General features: G+C 39.9%; 1 protein-coding gene across 1 annotated transcript in view; it reads left to right on the top strand.

Annotated features, from left to right (window-relative positions):
- The window catches only part of FBXO47 (F-box protein 47), a 512,374-nt gene that overhangs the window by 213,967 nt on the left and 279,534 nt on the right, over nucleotides 1–18,873 (top strand). The gene's annotated exons all lie outside the window — the stretch shown is intronic.

The raw sequence follows: 18,873 nt of genomic DNA, 5'->3' as shown, positions 1-18,873 counted from the left end.
AGACTTTTCATCCGGGGGAGTGGGAACTCCATCCGGAGGTGTTTGCTCAATTGATTCATTGTTGGGGCAAACCAGAACTGGATCTCATGGCGTCTCGCCAGAATGCCAAGCTTCTTTGTTACGGATCCAGGTCCAGGGATCCCGAGGCAACGCTGATAGATGCTCTAGCAGCGCCTTGGTCTTTCAACCTGGCCTATGTGTTTCCACCATTTCCTCTGCTCCCTCGACTGATTGCCAAGATTAAGCAGGAGAGAGCATCAGTCATTTTAATAGCACCTGCGTGGCCACGCAGGACCTGGTATGCAGATCTGTTGGACATGTCATCCTTTCCACCTTGGATTCTGCCGTTAAGACAGGACCTTCTACTACAAGTGCCTTTCAACCATCCAAATCTAACTTCTCTGAGACTGACTGCCTGGAGATTGAACGCTTGATTTTATCAAGGCGTGGCTTCTCCGAGTCAGTCATTGATACTTTAATACAGGCACGAAAGCCTGTCACCAGGAAAATTTACCATAAGATATGGCGTAAATATCTTTATTGGTGTGAATCCAAGGGTTACTCATGGAGTAAGGTCAGGATTCCCAGGATATTATCCTTTCTCCAAGAAGGTTTGGAAAAAGGATTGTCAGCTAGTTCTTTAAAGATTTCTGCCCTGTCTATTCTTTTGCACAAGCGTCTGGCAGATGTTCCAGACGTTCAGGCATTTTGTCAGCCTTTAGTTAGAATCAAGCCTGTGTTTAAACCTGTTGCTCCGCCATGGAGCTTAGATCTGGTTCTTAAGGTTCTTCAAGGAGTTCCGTTTGAACCTCTTCATTCCATAGATATCAAACTTTTATCTTGGAAAGTTCTTTTTTTGGTAGCTATTTCCTCTGCTCGTAGAGTCTCCGAGTTATCTGCCTTACAATGTGATTCTCCTTATCTGATCTTCCATACGGATAAGCTAGTCCTGCGTACCAAACCTGGGTTTTTACCTAAGGTGGTATCTAACAAGAATATCAATCAAGAGATTGTTGTTCCATCCTTGTGTCCTAATCCTTCTTCAAAGAAGGAACATCTATTACACAATCTGGACGTGGTTCGTGCTTTAAAGTTTTACTTACAAGCTACTAAAGATTTTCGTCAAACATCTGCTTTGTTTGTTGTCTACTCTAGACAGAGGAGAGGTCAAAAGGTTTCGGCAACCTCTCTTTCTTTTTGGCTAAGAAGCATAATCCGCTTAGCCTATGAGACTGCTGGACAGCAGCCTCCTGAAAGGATTACAGCTCATTCTACTAGAGCTGTGGCTTCCACTTGGGCCTTTAAAAATGAGGCTTCTGTTGAACAGATTTGCAAGGCGGCGACTTGGTCTTCGCTTCATACGTTTTCAAAATTCTACAAATTTGATACTTTTGCTTCTTCGGAGGCTATTTTTGGGAGAAAGGTTTTACAGGCAGTGGTACTTTCTGTTTAAGTACCTGCCTTGTCCCTCCCTTCATCCGTGTACTTTAGCTTTGGTATTGGTATCCCACAAGTAATGGATGATCCGTGGACTGGATACACCTTACAAGAGAAAACACAATTTATGCTTACCTGATAAATTTATTTCTCTTGTGGTGTATCCAGTCCACGGCCCGCCCTGTCATTTTAAGGCAGGTAATTTTTAAATTTAAACTACAGTCACCACTGCACCCTATGGTTTCTCCTTTCTCGGCTTGTTTTCAGTTGAATGACTGGATATGGCAGTTAGGGGAAGAGCTATATAACAGCTCTGCTGTGGGTGTTCTCTTGCAACTTCCTGTTGGGAATGAGAATATCCCACAAGTAATGGATGATCCGTGGACTGGATACACCACAAGAGAAATAAATTTATCAGGTAAGCATAAATTGTGTTTTTTTCTAACACCTGAGACCTCATAGAAACATACACCTAGATTACGAGTTTTTTGCTATACCATGTGCGCAAAGAATGCAATAAAATGAGCGGTACCGCGCTTTCCATAGCGCTGCCATTACGAGTTACTAAAAAACGCTGTGCGTTATGGTACATTAAGCTCCATACCGCACAAAAGCCAAGGGCTGAGTTTACGTGCTCATTATCACTTTCCCCCTTATACATCAATGGGGAAAGAGTGTTAGAAAAATACTAACACCTGCAATCGCAGAATGGCAAATCGCCGTAACTCCATTGATGTCTATTTGGAAAAGAAAGTTACATTTAAACCTAACACTCTAACATAAACCCCTAAACACCCCTAATGCGCCGCCCCCAACATCACCGACGCTAAATAAAGATATTAACCCCTAATCCGCCGCTCTCCGACATAGCACACAATAAATAAACCTATTAACCCCTAATCCCTCCCTCCCCAATATCACCAATGCTAAATAAAGTTATTAACCACTAATCCGCCGCCCCCCAACATCGCCAATGCTAAATAAAGTTAGTAACCCCTAAACCGCCGCTCCTCGACATCGCCGACACTAAATAAACCTATTAACCCCTAAACCGCCAGCCCCCACATCACAAATAAATAAACCTATTAACCCCTAAACCGCCAGCTCACCCCATTGTAACTAACAAACTAAACCTATTAACCCCTAAACTGCCAGACCCCCACATCGCAAAACTCTTAATAAAACTATTAACCCCTAAACCTAACACCCCCTAACTTTAAATTAAAAGTTACAATAAAACTATCTTAAAATAAATAAAAACTTACCTGTGAAATAAAAAAAAACTAAGATTAAACTATAAATTAACCTAACATAACTATTCTAATAAAATAAAAATAAAAACTACCAATTAAAAACCTAAATTACGAATCTAAATAAAAAATACTAACATTACAAAATATAATAAACACTAAAAATACAAAAAATAAAAAACTCTAAAATTACAAAAAATAATAAACGAAATTATCAAAAAGAAAAACAATTACACCTAATCCAATAGCCCTATAAAATAAAAACACCCTCTAACCTACAATAAACTACCAATAGCCCTTAAAAGGGCCTTTTGCAGGGCATTGCCCTAAGTTTAACAGCTCTTTTACATACAAAAAAATGACAATGTCCCGACAACAGTAAAACCCCCCACCCGGATTGCGGGGGGCGGGACTATAAGATGGAGGTGCTGTGAAGAGCTCCGCGACACAAAAGAGGAATAAAACCTTATAATTCTACCCCATCTTTTTCCCACACATCGAGCTTACTGGGCATTGCAATTATACATTGAGGTAGCTGCTCATCCGAGTTCGAAGAGTATTATCATCGACCCTTGCCTCTGGAAGCCTAAAAAACGCTGAATGCGCCATCTTGCTGGAGTGAACATCTCTTGCCCAAGCCTGAGCGAAGAGAGAGAGTCTGCCCCCTACTAGATCCGGTCCCGGATCGGGGGCTACCCCTTCATGCTGTCTTACAGGCAGCAGCAGGCTTCTTGGCCTGTTTACCTTTGTTCCAAGCCTGGTTAGGTCTCCTATGGATAAAAAATTAGAGGGTCTCCTAAAGAAAATTTTTGTTCATCAAGGTCCCGCTTCAGCTTCCCCTGCAGCAAAGCAAGAGGGGAATTCTGTCCAATCCAAGTCAGTCTGGAGACCTAACCAGGCTTGGAACAAAGGTAAACAGGCCAAGAAGCCTGCTGCTGCCTGTAAGACAGCATGAAGGGGTAGCCCCCGATCCGGGACCGGATCTAGTAGGGGGCAGACTCTCTCTCTTCGCTCAGGCTTGGGCAAGAGATGTTCACGATTCCTGGGCTTTAGAAATGGTGTCCCAAGGATATCTTCTGGACTTCAAAGACTCCCCCCCAAAGGGGGAGATTTCACATTTCTCAATTGTCTGCAAACCAGACAAAGAGAGAGGCGTTCTTACGCTGTGTAGAAGACCTACATACCAAGAGCGGAACAAGGGCTAGGTTTTTACTCCAACCTGTTTGTGGTTCCCAAAAAAGAGGGAACTTTCAGACCGATCTTGGATCTCAAAATTCTAAACAAGATCTTTCAAGATGGAGACTGTTCAGACTATTCTTCCTCTGATCCAGGAGGGTCAATATATGACTACCGTGGATTTAAAGGATGCGTATCTACACATCACTATTCACAGAGATCATCATCAATTCCTCAGATTCGCCTTTCTGGACAGGCATTACCAGTTTGTGGCACTTCCTTTCGGGTTGGCCACGGCTCCCAGAATTTTCACAAAGGTGCCAGGGTCCCTTTTGGTGGTTCTAAGACCACGGGGTATAGCAGTGGCGCCTTATCTAGACGGCATCTTAATTCAGGCGCCGACTTTCCAGCTAGCCAAGTCTCACACGGACATCGTGTTGGCTTTTCTGAGATCTCACGGATGGAAGGTGAACATAAAAAAGAGTTCTCTCGTCCCTCTCACAAGAGTTTCCTTCCTAGCGACTCTGATAGACTCGGTAGAAATTAAAATATTTCTGACGGAGGTCAGAAAATCAAAACTTTTAATCACTTGCTGAGCTCTTCATTCCATTCCTCGGTCATCAGTGGCTCAGTGTATGGAGGTAATCGGACTCATGGTAGCGGCAATGGATTCCAAACAGTGGAGTGGGGATTATGCAGATTTATCTCCTCAACTGCATCTGGACCAAGAGACCAGAGGTTCTCTTCTCTGGTGGTTGTCTCAGGACCACCTGTCTCAGGGAATGTGTTTCCGCAGGCCAGAGTGGCTCATAGTAACGACAGAGGCCAGCCTGCTAGGCTGGGGTGCAGTCTGAAAATCCCTGAAAGCACAGGGCTTATGGTCTCGGGAGGAATCTCTCCTCCTGATAAACATTCTAGAACTGAGAGCGATATTCAATGCGCTTCGGGCATGGCCTCAGCTAGCCGCGGCCAAATTCATCAGATTTCAGTCGGACAACATCACGACTGTAGCCTATATCAATCATCAAGGAGGAACACAGAGTTCTCTAGGGATGATGGAGGTAACCAAAATAATCCGATGGGCAGAGGATCACTCTTGCCATCTCTCAGCAATTCATATCCCAGGGGTAGAGAACTGGGAGGCTGATTTCCTAAGTCGTCAGACTTTTCATCCGGGGGAGTGGGAGCTCCACCCGGAGGTATTTGCCCAGCTGACTCAGCTATGGGGCACACCAGAATTGGATCTGATGGTGCCCCGACAGAACGCCAAACTTCCTTCTTACTGGTCCAGGTCCCGGGATCCCCAGGCGGTACTGATAGATGCTCTAGCGGTGCCCTGGTCCTTCAATCTGGCTTATGTATTTCCACCGTTTCCTCTCCTCCCACGTCTGGTTGCCAGAATCAAGCAGGAGAGAGCTTCAGTGATTCTGATAGCGCCTGCATGGCCACGCAGGACTTGGTATGCAGACCTGGTGGACATGTCATCTGTTCCACCGTGGACTCTGCCAATGAGGCAGGACCTTCTAATTCAAGGTCCATTCAAGCATCCAAATCTAACTTCTCTGCGTCTGACTGCTTGGAGATTGAACGCCTGATTCTATCAAAGCGTGGTTTCTCTGAGTCGGCCATTGATACCCTGATTCAGGCTAGAAAGCCTGTCACCAGGAAAATCTATCATAAGATTTGGCGCAGATATCTTTGTTGGTGTGAATCCAAGGGTTACTCATGGAGTAAGATTAGGATTCGTAGAATGTTGTCCTTTCTCCAAGAAGGATTGGAGAAGGGATTATCAGTTAGTTCCTTAAAAGGACCAATATCTGCTTTGTCTATTCTTTTACACAAACGTCTGGCAGATGTCCCAGACGTTCAAGCGTTTAGTCAGGCCTTGGTCAGGATCAAGCCTGTATTAACACCTGTTGCTCCACCATGGAGCCTAAATTTGGTTCTTAATGTTCTTCAAGGGGTTCCGTTTGAACCTATGCATTCCATAGATATTAAGCTTCTATCTTGGAAAGTTTTGTTTTTAGTAGCTATCTCTTCGGCTCGAAGAGTTTCTGAGTTATCTGCTTTACAGTGTGACTCACCTTACCTAGTTTTCCATGCAGATAAGGTGGTTTTGCGTACCAAACCTGGGTTTCTTCCTAAGGTTGTTTCTAATAGGAATATCAATCAGGAGATTGTTGTTCCTTCACTGTGGCCTAATCCTTCATCAAATAAGGAACGTCTGTTGCACAATCTTGATGTGGTTCGTGCTTTAAAGTTCTACTTACAAGCAACTAAAGATTTCCATCAAACATCTTCATTGTTTGTTGTTTATTCTGGTAAACGGAACGTCAAAAGGCTACGGCTACCTCTCTTTCCTTTTGGCTGAAAAGCTTCATCCGTTTATCTTATGAGACTGCTGGCAAGCAGCCTCCTGAAAGAATTACTACTCATTCTACTAGAGCAGTGGCTTCCACATGGGCTTTTAAAAATGAGGCTTCTGTTGAACAGATTTGTAAGGCGGCGACTTGGTCTTCGCTTCATACTTTTTCCAAATTTTACAAATTTGATACTTTTGCTTCTTCGGAGGCTATTTTTGGGAGAAAGGTTCTACAAGCAGTGGTGCCTTCCGTTTAAGGTACCTGTCTTGTCCCTCCCTTCATCCGTGTCCTAAAGCTTTGGTATTGGTATTCCATAAGTATGGATGAATCCGTGGACTCGATACATCTTACAAGAGAAAACAGAATTTATGCTTACCTGATAAATTTCTTTCTCTTGTGATGTATCGAGTCCACGGCCCGTCCTGTCTATTTAAGACAGGCAGTATATTTTTATTTTAAAAAACTTCAGTCACCACTGCACCCTATAGTTTCTCCTTTTTCTTCCTAGCCTTCGGTTGAATAACTGGGGGGTGGAGCTAAGGGAGGAGCTATATGGACAGCTCTGCTGTGGGTGCTCTCTCTGCCACTTCCTGTTGGGAAGGAGAATATCCCATAAGTATGGATGAATCCGTGGACTTGATACATCACAATTATCAAGTAAGCATAAATTCTGTTTTACTTTTATTTATTTTTTTGGTTTTACAAAGCTTTATTGAAGATGTAGCAAACAATACAAACAATTTACTGTGATCACACAAAAGAAAAGTTCAGTATGATTGAGAACATCCAAAAGAAGGACACATTACAAACTTGTTTACATAAACACGGTATATAACCATAAAATACAGAGAACAAAAGAAAAAACAACATAAGATGTACAGGATGCGATGTTGTTCTCGCAGGGAGGCACAAAGACATCACCTATAGAGGAGTTGAATTGTATTGCTCGGTCTATGGTGGTTGTGGATGCAAAGGGGGCTCTGAGGGAGGTGGAGTGTGATCTTGTTGGTGGTGATACTTGATTTAAATATTCTTCCCAGAGGAAACAAATGGATTGATAGTTGTTTAGACGTTTACTGTGTGTGTAGTGGTATTTTTCCAGCTGGAGGGATTGGGAGGTCATCTCTCTCCAAATGGTAATCGGTGGGAGGTGCAGTGATTTCCAATTATTTGGGATAAGTCTTTTTGCTGGGTTGACCATAATGGTCAGCAGTGCGAGTCTCAATTTACACTTAATCTTAGTGAATTTATTGAAAAGGAGAAACCAAATGTTTAGGTCTAGGGTAATTAAAAGTGCCTTTTCTATTTCGGCCTTGGTCGCTAGCCAGTAGGATTGGGTGATGGGACAGGCCCACAAAATACCTTCTATGTTGCAACCTCTCCAAAAGGTTGGGGAGGTGGTGGGGAAAATTATATGTAGACGGGACGGAGTATAATACCATCAGCATAAGAATTTAACATTCATGTCTAATGTGTATATAGAAGATGAGGACTTAGTCATGGAGGAGAAGATGTGTTTCCATGTTGTTTGAGTCTGGTGTGCACCTATCTCTTTTTTCCATTTGTCTGCATAGGAAGGGAGCGAGGTAGTGTACGGGTGCATGAGTATTTGATATGAGGTCGATAGGAGACCCTTGTTTAAGGTATTCTGGATGCAGATGCTTTCAAAATTGGTTAAGTTGCATGTGGATTGGGCTGTGTGTGGGTTTCTCATGAGAAAATCTGACATCTGTGTGTAGCGAAACCAATTTTCATATGTGGGGCCTAGGTGGGGGATAATCTCGATTTGAAGTGGATAAATATTTTCAAAGAAAGACAGCATGAGCTACAAAAATAAGGCCAATGATAAGAAATCACAACATCAAATTGAAGTACTTGCAGATATCTCTCCACATTCTGAGGAAGCTGTCAAACAGAATGGAGTTTAAAATCAACTTATGAAAGATTTAAAGCCCTTTTTTTGCCCTAAATGAAGACCCTGGAAGCTGGCTTAGATACCTTGACAAGTGAGGTCAGACAGTACTCAACTTGCCTTTCCAGTGCGGAAAGCAGAATTTTAGAGGTGGAGGACAGGCAAACGGAAGCTAATAATTCACCACAACAACTACTACGCAATAATAAGATCCTACAAGAATGTGTGGATGATTTAGAGATTCATAGTTGTCGTAATAACCTGCGCATAGTGGGCCTACCCGAAAATGTTAAAGGGAAAGATCTTCTGGCATTCACTGCCCTGGTTTTCCCGAAACCTTTGGGAATTCCCTAAGACATCCTGCCTATAGATGTAGAGAGGGCACGCAGAGTTGGCCCCGAACGCAATATGGAGAACAGCAAAGCAAAACCAAGACAAGTCATTTTCAAGTGCCTTAACTTTCAGGAAAAGCTAAGGATTCTTAGAGCCTACAGGTTACAAAAAGAAGGGATATATGAAGGCAGTCGACTCCTGTTATTTCAGGACTTTTCCTCGGGGAGTTTCTAGACAACTCAAGGATTTCACCCCAGTGTGCTCACGTCTCTATGAACAGGGACGGCTGGTGCCTTATTATTTCCTGAAAATCTCCTTCTGCATACAGCTTTTGGTCCAAATTCTTCCACTCCCCTTAGGCTGTGAAAAGTTACTTAGCAACAGAGAGATGACAAGAGGCTGCTTGAAGGACATTTACAATGACTAACACGTAAATATGCATTTGATATTAAATATTTATGGCTATGTACTTATGCAAACTGGGATATACAAATGTTGATTATATTTGTGTTACACTGGTTTGGCCTAGGAAAAAGGTTCCTAAATGGGGAATACCAACCTCTGTTAATGTTAAGATTTTCTAACCATTGCTCAGTAATGGTTTTAGTTTTTATTCTGTTGTTAATCTTTATGGAGTTATTTCTGTTTAAATGTTGTATGCTTACCATGCTATTGTCATTCCATAAAAAATTGTTAAGCAGGTACTTGATGATCACTAATACCTATCTTGAAGAATTGACATAAAAAAAATGATACTACACAATGGTTTACTCAAAAGGTTATTGGCTCCATATCGCAAGTTCTAGCTATCTCTGAGACTCCACAGCATACAGATATTTATCAGCTATTTATGAGGAGGATAGTTTCGCTTATTATATCTTTTTCTGTACAAGGTTACTTTAGCCTAGATACAAGGCTTCCAAATGGGGAGTACAAAACCCTATTTACTGTTAAGGTTCTTAGGCCTTCATTCAAGAATGGTCTTGGTTCTAGTTCTTATTTTGTTGTTAACTTTTATAAATGTAGCTGTGTTTAAATATTGTATGCTTAACATGCTTTCGTCTCTCCAGAAACAATTGTGGAACAGGTACCTGTTGATCACTAATATATATTTTGAAGAATTGACATTGAAGAATGATAATACACAATTACATACACAACAGGTTACAGGCTCTATACTACAAATGTCAACTATCTCTAAGACTCCACAGCATACAAATAGTTGTAAGTTATTTGTAAGGAGAATAGATCTAGTTTATTGTTTCCTTTTCTATACAGGGTTATACCTTAAGATTTAATTTGCTGACACATTGAACATCATAAGTCTCCCGCATATTTCATTTACATCAATTGTGATACACACATATTGCATTCTGTTGAGGCAGAGACTGGTAAATTTCAGACTATCTTCAGGGATCGCCCTCTGTGCTCTAATGTTTACACATGCTGAGAAAGGGCTTGCAGTTAACAAGTTTAAAGCACACTTATTCAGATTCTCTAGATGGGGTAGGAGATATGATTCAAAACTGATTTTCAATTATTCATTGTTATATATTAAATTATCTCTGAATGTCTATTATATTTTCAAAATGTTATCATCAATTTGTTAACGCATATAGACATAGTTATTCCTCAAGATGGTGTCCACACATACCTTATCCATCACATGATCCACAACTCTTATGAGTGCAGACTAAAGTGCAGATTAAATCCTATGCAGCTAAATAAAGGCACAGTGTGGATTGATATCTATTGCCTGGGAGAGGAGGAACTCTCCCTTATACCGATGTTGAATTTTTTTTCTCTCCCCTATTCCCTTACCCCTTATTTACAAATATCTCCCAGCTTTTTACTCTTTCTTCCTATTTGTATTATAAATGACACTTAAACTAACCTCATGGAACGTTGGGCCATCAATTCCCCAGTCAAAAGGAAATCAATCTTATCTCATCTGAAAAGGCTTGATTCTGACATTGCGTTCCTACAGGAAACACACTTAACAGATGCAGAGCATGACAAGCTACAATGGACATGGGTGGGATCGATATCCTACCTTTCTCACACAAGCTCATATAGAGGTCTGGCCGTTCTATTTGGGAAACGACAACCAGTAGATATCCTCCAGACATGTAAAGATGGGGAGGGCAGATTCCTTACTCAGAAATTTAAATTTAATAACGTAATATACATATTATGTAACATTTATGCACACAACAGTAAAGACTTTCCCTTCTGGGACAGGCTAATTCAGGCTTTAACCCCTTTCATAGGTTTTACGTTTATTTTGGAGGGAGACTTTAATCTGGCCCCAAACCCTCAGATGGATAGGTTGCAACCTTAATTTGTTAATATTAGGCTTCTGAGATACATGGGGAAATTTGAAAACAAAATATTCCACAAGTTACAGATGGCTTTAAAGGTGTGCGACATTTGGAGAAGGAGACATTCATTGGACAGGGACTACACATGTTTGTCAAAAACTGCGGGTTCACTTTCTAGAATAGATGTTCTGGGTGTCAGATTCTCTGATTCCCTGCATTAGTCAGGAGAAAATACACACAATTCTACTTTTGGACCATGCTCCTATTGGGCTGATATTAAAACTCCATAGACCTAGACCAAACAGAAACACACCCAAATTTCCGTCTTACTTGGTACACATTGAGGCTTTTCAAAAGCATCTAGTACACTGCTGGAACAATTTCTATACCGAAAACCAGAAACACCTTGATAGACCCCAACTGTTTTTGTTTTGATACTGCTAAAACAGTCCTTACAGGACACATTATTTCCTATGTGACAAATTTAAAACATAGAACCCAACAAAAATATAACGAACTATAGAAACATCTTGAACAATCCTATCAAACATACACTATAAGCAAATCCAGGAACGCATGCAATGCATTCCTTCTAGCCCAGGAGGAATTAGAAGCATTTTTAAAGCAAAAAGCAGCATCTGAGCTTTTAAAAAGCAGCATCTGAGCTTTTAAAAACCATGAGTAAATTCCATAGATTTGGAAATAGATCAGGTAGGTTGTTGGCTTCTCTAGTGAACAAAAAAGAGACAAGAAGGGAAGTTGCAGCTTTAAATTACAAAGGCACTACATACAAAACATCGATAGATATATCACAATGTTTTGCATCATATTTTAAACATTTATATGCTAAGCAACCTGAAGCAGCAAAAGAGACATTGGAAAAATTTTGGAGTACAGTAACACTCCCTCAACTAGGTAAAGACCAGTTAGACTCTCTCAATGCCCCCATCTCGATAATTGAGATTCAATCCACGATCAAATCACTAGCAATAGGTAAAGCAGCAGGTCCTGATGGTCTGCCGATAGAGTTCTATCGGGTGCTACTGCCCCAAGTATCACCTATGTTAAGTAAGCTCTATAATGGCCTTCTTCAGGAGGATGATCTTCCTTCTAATACCTTTTCTTCTGCGCATATAACTTTAATTCCTAAGCTAGGTAAAGACCACTCACTACCAGAGTCATATTGCCCAATTTCACTCCTCAATGTGGACTATAAGGCATTTACTAAAATTCTAGCAAATCGTTTAAAAACTATCTTACCCTCCTTATTGCATTCTGATCAGACAGGCTTTGTATATAAACGTACCTCTGTGACAACTTTAAGACGAGTGCTCCATGTTATACACCATTACTGGGAATGGGGAAACACAACCTCGGAAGACGAAAAATCGGAAGCCTTTCTTTTTTCCCTGGATGTGGAAAAGGCTTTTGATCGTGTTGAATGGCCCTATCTTTTTGATGCTCTAGACCGTTTTAATTTCCAAGGTCCCTATATACAAGAACTGCGTAAAATATACTCAACCCCTACAGCCCGCATATTAGTCAATGGGAGTTAATCTCCGGATTTTGTTCTGGAGAGAGGCACCAGACAGAGATGCCCTTTGTCCCCTCTGATTTTTGATTTAGCTCTGAAGCCCTTAGCAGTGAAGTTGAGACAGATCTTTCCAGGTTTGAATATTAAAAACAACACACATAAGTTAGCATTGTATGCAGATGACATGATTCTGTTTGTTTATTCCCCAAAAGTACATGTTCCTATAATTTTAGATACTCTAGATACATTTGGTAAATTTTCAGGCTATAAGACAAATAATTCCAAATCAGAAATCCTATGGCTACATAAACATAATACTGATACCACAGCTTACCCTTTTGTAGAAGTATCCAACTCACTTACTTATATGGGTATAAATTTGAACAAAAATGTAAACCTATTAAAAATGTCTCTTCTCCCAAAGATTCTATACCCACTACTTATGCTGGCCTTCCTACTGACTAAAGGAGACATTAGGAAATTAGAAAGAGCTATTGGTCACTTCATTGGGCGAGGGAAAAATTGCGAATTGCAGCTCAGAAACTCCAACTTTCCTATTTAAATGGAGGCCTGGGGTTGCCAAATATTCATTTCTACAACTGGGCAACTTTATTATGGTTAGTGACAGACTGGCAATTAGATACAGCACACTTCTATGATAAAACCTTAGAAGAGTAAAAGCACCATACGCCCTGGCCTATCTTCCCTACTGCTCTTTAAAAGAGCTCCCACAAAATATAAAAAAAAAACTTCATGTATAGAGATCCCCTTAAAGCATGGTCACAAGCCCACACATTGCCGGGATACCCGCAACCCTCCCCAAAATTCATACCTTTAACAGGAAATGCTAGCTTCCCAGCGGGAGATGAATATGCCCCCTTTGCTCTATGGAAAGAGATAGGATTGAGAAGGGTGGGGGATGCTCTGGATCCACTTTTGCACACCGTGAAAACATTTCAAGACTTGAAAACCAAATTCGACCTGCCACATAAACATTTCTATGCCTGTTTACAACTTAGGCACTATATTACAACATTGGAAGAATCTAATCCAAATTTTTGGAACCAAACGCCTTTTGCAATCTCACAAATAGTGTTTACTGTGAGACGATTTTCAATATTAGAATTTTATCAAGAGCTACTAAGACAGCAAACGACTAAAGCCCACACGGACATTATAGGGAAATTACAATTAGACACAACTAATAAAATTACTATTTTAGACATTAAAAACAGCCTTCTGAAAGTTAAATCAGCCACATTGACAATGACAATGCGGGAGGCACATATAAGATTAACTAATAGAGACTACATTGCGCCTAGTAGATGGGTAAAATGTAACCGACAACATCCAAATCACTAAATAAAATGCCATTTTCCTAATCCCTCCTTTTCTCACTATTTTTTGGGGGGACTCATACAATATTGGTTTAAAATAGTTCTATCTATTGAAATAACTTTCAATATCACCTATATTTATCTGTTCACATGGAATAACCTAAGCAGCAAGCTTCACCCCCTACTAACCCTTTGTACACTTGTTGCAAGACACTGCATTTTAACCCTATGGTGTTCTAGAAACCCCCTAGTATGACTCAATTTAAAAGAGCTCTCTACAAACACTATTTAATTGAACAACAAGATGTCATTCTATACATTAAACACTGATTGCCAGCCTTTTTGGAAAAATTGTCATTGGGAAAACAAAAACAAATCCTTAAACCTTTCATGCAACATGAGATAATGCTAGAGGCAGACTTGCGGGGAGAATGGGCATCATTGTTTTAAACACGACCCCTCCAAGATGCAACAAGAGAACCTGAAGGAATACTCATTGAGACTTTTTTTTTTTTAAGAAAAATGTTTTTCTCCCCCTTAAGTATTATATATGTAATATATTAAAAAATATATATTTTTTCTTCTCTCTGCCTCAATTTTCCCTATTCCGTCTTCTTGAACATGGATGTGTCACTACAAGTATGGATAGGGATATCATTAGTTCTAAGGTTAATAGGTTATTAGGTTAGTAAAGTTATGTTAAGTTTTTTATTAAATAAAATATATTGAGGGGCACATACAGGTAGACAGACTGGTAAACTTGGCAACTTGTATTCTGAAATCTATAATGCTATATTACCAAATATAATTTTATAGTATTACTACGTATACCTTGCTTTGTTGTATTCCTTATTCAACTATATCCCATTGATGAATGTACCAGCTAAGTTGAAGATGTCAACTGGGAAGATCTTGAATGCCACAAATATGCATGCAACTGTTATACCTTCATTGTTTTGATGTGTCCTCAATAAAAAAAAAACATATTTAAAAAAAAAAAAAAAAAACACCCAACCAACCTACAAAAAACCTAAGCTACCCATTGCCCATAAAGGGACATTTGTATGGGCATTCAGCTCTTTTACTGCCCTTAAAAGGACATTCAGTTCTTTTACAGTGCCCAAAGCCCTAATCTTAAAAAAAACACCCCCCCCCCAAAAAAAAAAACTAACACTAACCCCAGAATATCTACTAACGGTTCCTGAAGTCAGGACATCCATCTCTATCCAGGCGGCGAGAAGTCTTCATCCAGCGGCGAGAAGTCTCCATCCAAGCAGCGAGAAGTCTTCATCCAGGCGGTGAGAAGTCTTCATCCAAGCAGCGAGAAGTCTTCATCCAGGCGGTGAGAAGTCTCCATCGAAGCGGCGAGAAGTCTTCATCCAGGCGGTGAGAAGTCTTCATCCAAGCGGCGAGAAGTCTTTATCCAAGCGGCGAGAAGTCTTCATCCAAGCGGCGAGAAGTCTTCATCCAGGCGGTGAGAAGTCTTCATCCAAGCGGCGAGAAGTCTTCATCCAAGCGGTGAGAAGTCTTCATCCATTGCGGGGACATCTTCTATCTTCATCCCAGCTTAGGGTTTTTTAGACTTAGGTTTTTTTATTTTGGGGGGTTGGTTGGGTGAGGGATTTTAATGTTGGGGGAAATTTGTAAATGTTTGTATGTAAAAGAGCTGTTTAACTTAGGGCAATGCCCTACAAAATGCCCTTTTAAGGGCTATTGGTAGTATATTGTAGGTTAGGGGGTGTTTTTATTTTGGAGTGGCTTTTTTATTTTATAGGGCTATTAGATTAGGTGTAATTGTTTTTATTTTTGATAATTTCATTCATTATTTTTTGTAATCTTAGATTTTTTTTATTTTTCGTAATTTTAGTGTTTATTATTTTCTGTAATGTTAGATTTTTTTTATTTTTTTCGTAGTATTAGGATTTTTTAAATTTGTAATTTAGGTTTTTTATTTTTTCATAGTGATAGGTTTTTTTAATCATGTAATTTAGGAATTTTAATTGGTATTTTTTTTTAATTTTATTTTAATAGTAATGTTAGGTTAATTTATAGTTTAATCTTATTTTTTTTTTATTTCACAGGTAAGTTTTTATTTATTTTAAGATAGTTATATTGAAACATTTAATTTAAAGTTAGGGGGTGTTAGGTTATGGGGTTAATAGGTTTATTTAGTGTCAGCGATGTCGGGGGCCGCGCATTAGGGGTTAATCATTTTATTTAGTGTAGACGATGTCTGGGAGTGGTGGATTAGGGTTACTAGATTTATTTAGTGTAGGCGATGTGGGTGGGCGGTGGATTAGGGGTTAATCATTTTATTTAGTGTCAGCGATGTCGGGGAGCGTCAGATTAGAGGTTACTAGATTTATTTAGTGTTGGCGATATGGGTGGGTGGTGGATTAGGGGTTAATAGGTTTATTTAATAGTCACGATGGGGGTGGGCAGCAGATTAGGCGTTAATAGGTGTAATATAGTATTTGTGATGCAGGAGGGTGGCGGGTTTAGGGGTTAATAGGTAGTTTACGGGTGTTAGAGTACTTTGTAAAATTTAAGTTATGAGTTTTGAGAAACATTTTTGTTTGGCAAAATCCATAACTACTGGTCTCAGATGGCGGAATGGATCGTGTCGGTATAGGCTGTAATGCAAGCATTCTAGCTGGACTGCATAACCTTTATTATAATGGCAGTTAAGAGCCATAGGCCCAGCAAGTCTACCTGATATTTTCTAAAAGTGTAAACGTATCTAGTCTGTAGTCTTCTTCCAAGAGGCAACCTCTTCTTTCTTCTTCCTGGAACATCCTTCGCGGAGCGGAGCTGAAGACTGATGACCAGGGAGCTGAAGACCGGCGACCCTGGAACTGAAGACCAGTTACCGCAGAGCCATGGATCGTGGAAGATCCTCTTCGTACGGTCTTCGCCGCACACTGGATAGAGAATTCAAGGGACACGATTAAAAATGGCGTCCCTTGAATTCCTATTGGCTGATTTGATTCTTCAAATTCAAATCAGCCAATAGGATGAAAGCTACTCAAATCCTATTGGCTGTTCAAATCAGCCAATAGGATGAGAGTTACTGAAATTCCATTGGCTATTCAGTTCCAGGGTCGCCGGTCTTCAGTTCCAGGGTCCCCGGTCTTCAGCTCAGCGGTCTTCAGTCTTCAGCTCCGCTCCACGAAGTATGTTCTATGAAGAAGAAAGAAGAGGTCGCAGCTTGGAAGAAGACTTCACCGCCTGGAACAGGACCTTCTCCGCCTGAACTTCAGGAACGGTGAGTAGCAACCTGGGGCTTAGACTTAGGGTTTTTAAAGGGTTTTTTTATTTTATTTTATTTAGATAGGGTGGGCAGTAAAAGAGCTGAATGCCCTTTTAAGGGCAATGCCCAACAAATGCCCTTTTCAGGGCAATGGGTAGTTTAGGGTTTTTAGTGTTAGGTTATTTTATTTGGGGGAGTTTGGTGGGTGGGTGGTTTTACTGTTAGGGGGGCTTTGTGTATTTTTTTGTAAAAGAGCTGATTATCTTGGGGCAATGCCCTGCAAAAAGCCCTTTTAAGGGCTACTGGTAGTTTATTAGAATAGGGTGTGTTTTTATTTTGGGGGGGCTTTTTTATTTTCAGAGGGATTAGGTTTAATTTTTTTAAATTTGGTAATTTTATTTTTTATTTTCTGTAATCTTAGATTTTTTTATTTTCTGTAATTGTAGCTTAAAGGGACAGTCTACTCCAGAATTTTGATTAGACAGTCCCTTTAATTTATACTTAGTTAATTTGTATTTTTAAAGTAGTGTTAGTTTTTTTAAATTTAATAGTAACTTTAGTATTTTGTAAATTAGGTAATTTGGGTTCATTTAGGGGGTTTAGGTTAGGGGGGTTAGGTTATGGGTGGTTAGATTAGGGGGGTTAGGTTTATTGCATTGTGGGCTTTGGAGGTTTAGCGGTTAATAGTTTTAATGGGTTTATTGCGTTGTGGGCTTTGGCGGTTTAGAGTTTAATATTTTTAATGGGTTTATTGCATTGTGGATTAATGGCAGATTAGGGGTTAATAGTTTTAATGGGTTTATTGCGTTGTGGGTTAATGGCGGATTAGCGGTTAATAGTTTAAATAGGTAGTTTGCAATGTTGGGGTTGGCGGATTTAGGGGTTAATAATTCAGTTATTAATTGCGGTGTGGGTTTGATGGCGGATATAGGAGTTAATATACTTTATTAGTTATTGCGGTGGAGGATTGTGGTTGACAGGTAGATAGACATTGCGCATACGTTAGGTGTTAGTTTATTTTTGCAAGAATTTTCGGAAGTTACGGTGCTTCCATACTCTTTTATGGGAGGTAAAAATGGAGTAAGATTTCTCCATTTTCGCCACGTAAGTCCTTGCGCTGGATATTGGATACCGATTTACGACGCAATCCCATGTTAGCCTATGGGAGTAAAAATTGCGGGCGACGGGTGAAATATACGTACCGCATTTATATGCGGCGCTGTATATAGGATACCAAAACCGCTCTTTGCTTTTGTGGGCAACGCCGCATATGTAAGGGAGCCCCTGATATAGCTTTCGCGCAACAGTTAGCACGCCACTTGTAATCTAACCCTACAATCTGTGCAAATTCAGATCTTAGTGTGTTTCACTTCACAGGAAGAAATTAGGCTCTGAAAATAGCCAATTGCTGCTGGTGGCAGTCATATTCGGCATTCATTTCCTAATAAATTGTGTGAATGCACATGCCTACTTAAAGGGACACTGAACCTATTTTTTTTCTTTTGTGATTCAGATAGAGCATAACATTTTAAGCAACTTTCTAATTTACTCCTATTATCAATTATTCTTCATTCTCTTGCAATCTTTATTTGAAAAAGAATGCATCTAAGCTTTTTTTTTGGTTTAGAACTTTGTACAGCACTTTTTTATTGGTGGATGAATTTATTCACCAATCAGCAAGAACAACCCAGGTTGTTAGCCAAAAATGGGCCGGCATCTAAACTTACATTCTTGCATTTTAAATAAAGATACCAAGAGAATTAATAAAATTTGATAATAGGAGTAAATTAGAAAGTTGTTTAAAAGTTCATGCTCTATCTGAATCACGAAAGAAAAAATTTGAGTTCAGTGTCCCTTTAATTTTGGACCCCAGCCCAATTATTAATTTATCTTTGAGTAAAGTAATTTAACAAACATGTGTTAGGAATTTAGTATTATACAACAAAGCAAAGATATTTGA

Source organism: Bombina bombina, chromosome 1 (assembly GCF_027579735.1).
Source record: "Bombina bombina isolate aBomBom1 chromosome 1, aBomBom1.pri, whole genome shotgun sequence".
NCBI lineage: Eukaryota > Metazoa > Chordata > Amphibia > Anura > Bombinatoridae > Bombina > Bombina bombina.
This window is presented reverse-complemented; position numbering and strand designations above follow the sequence as displayed.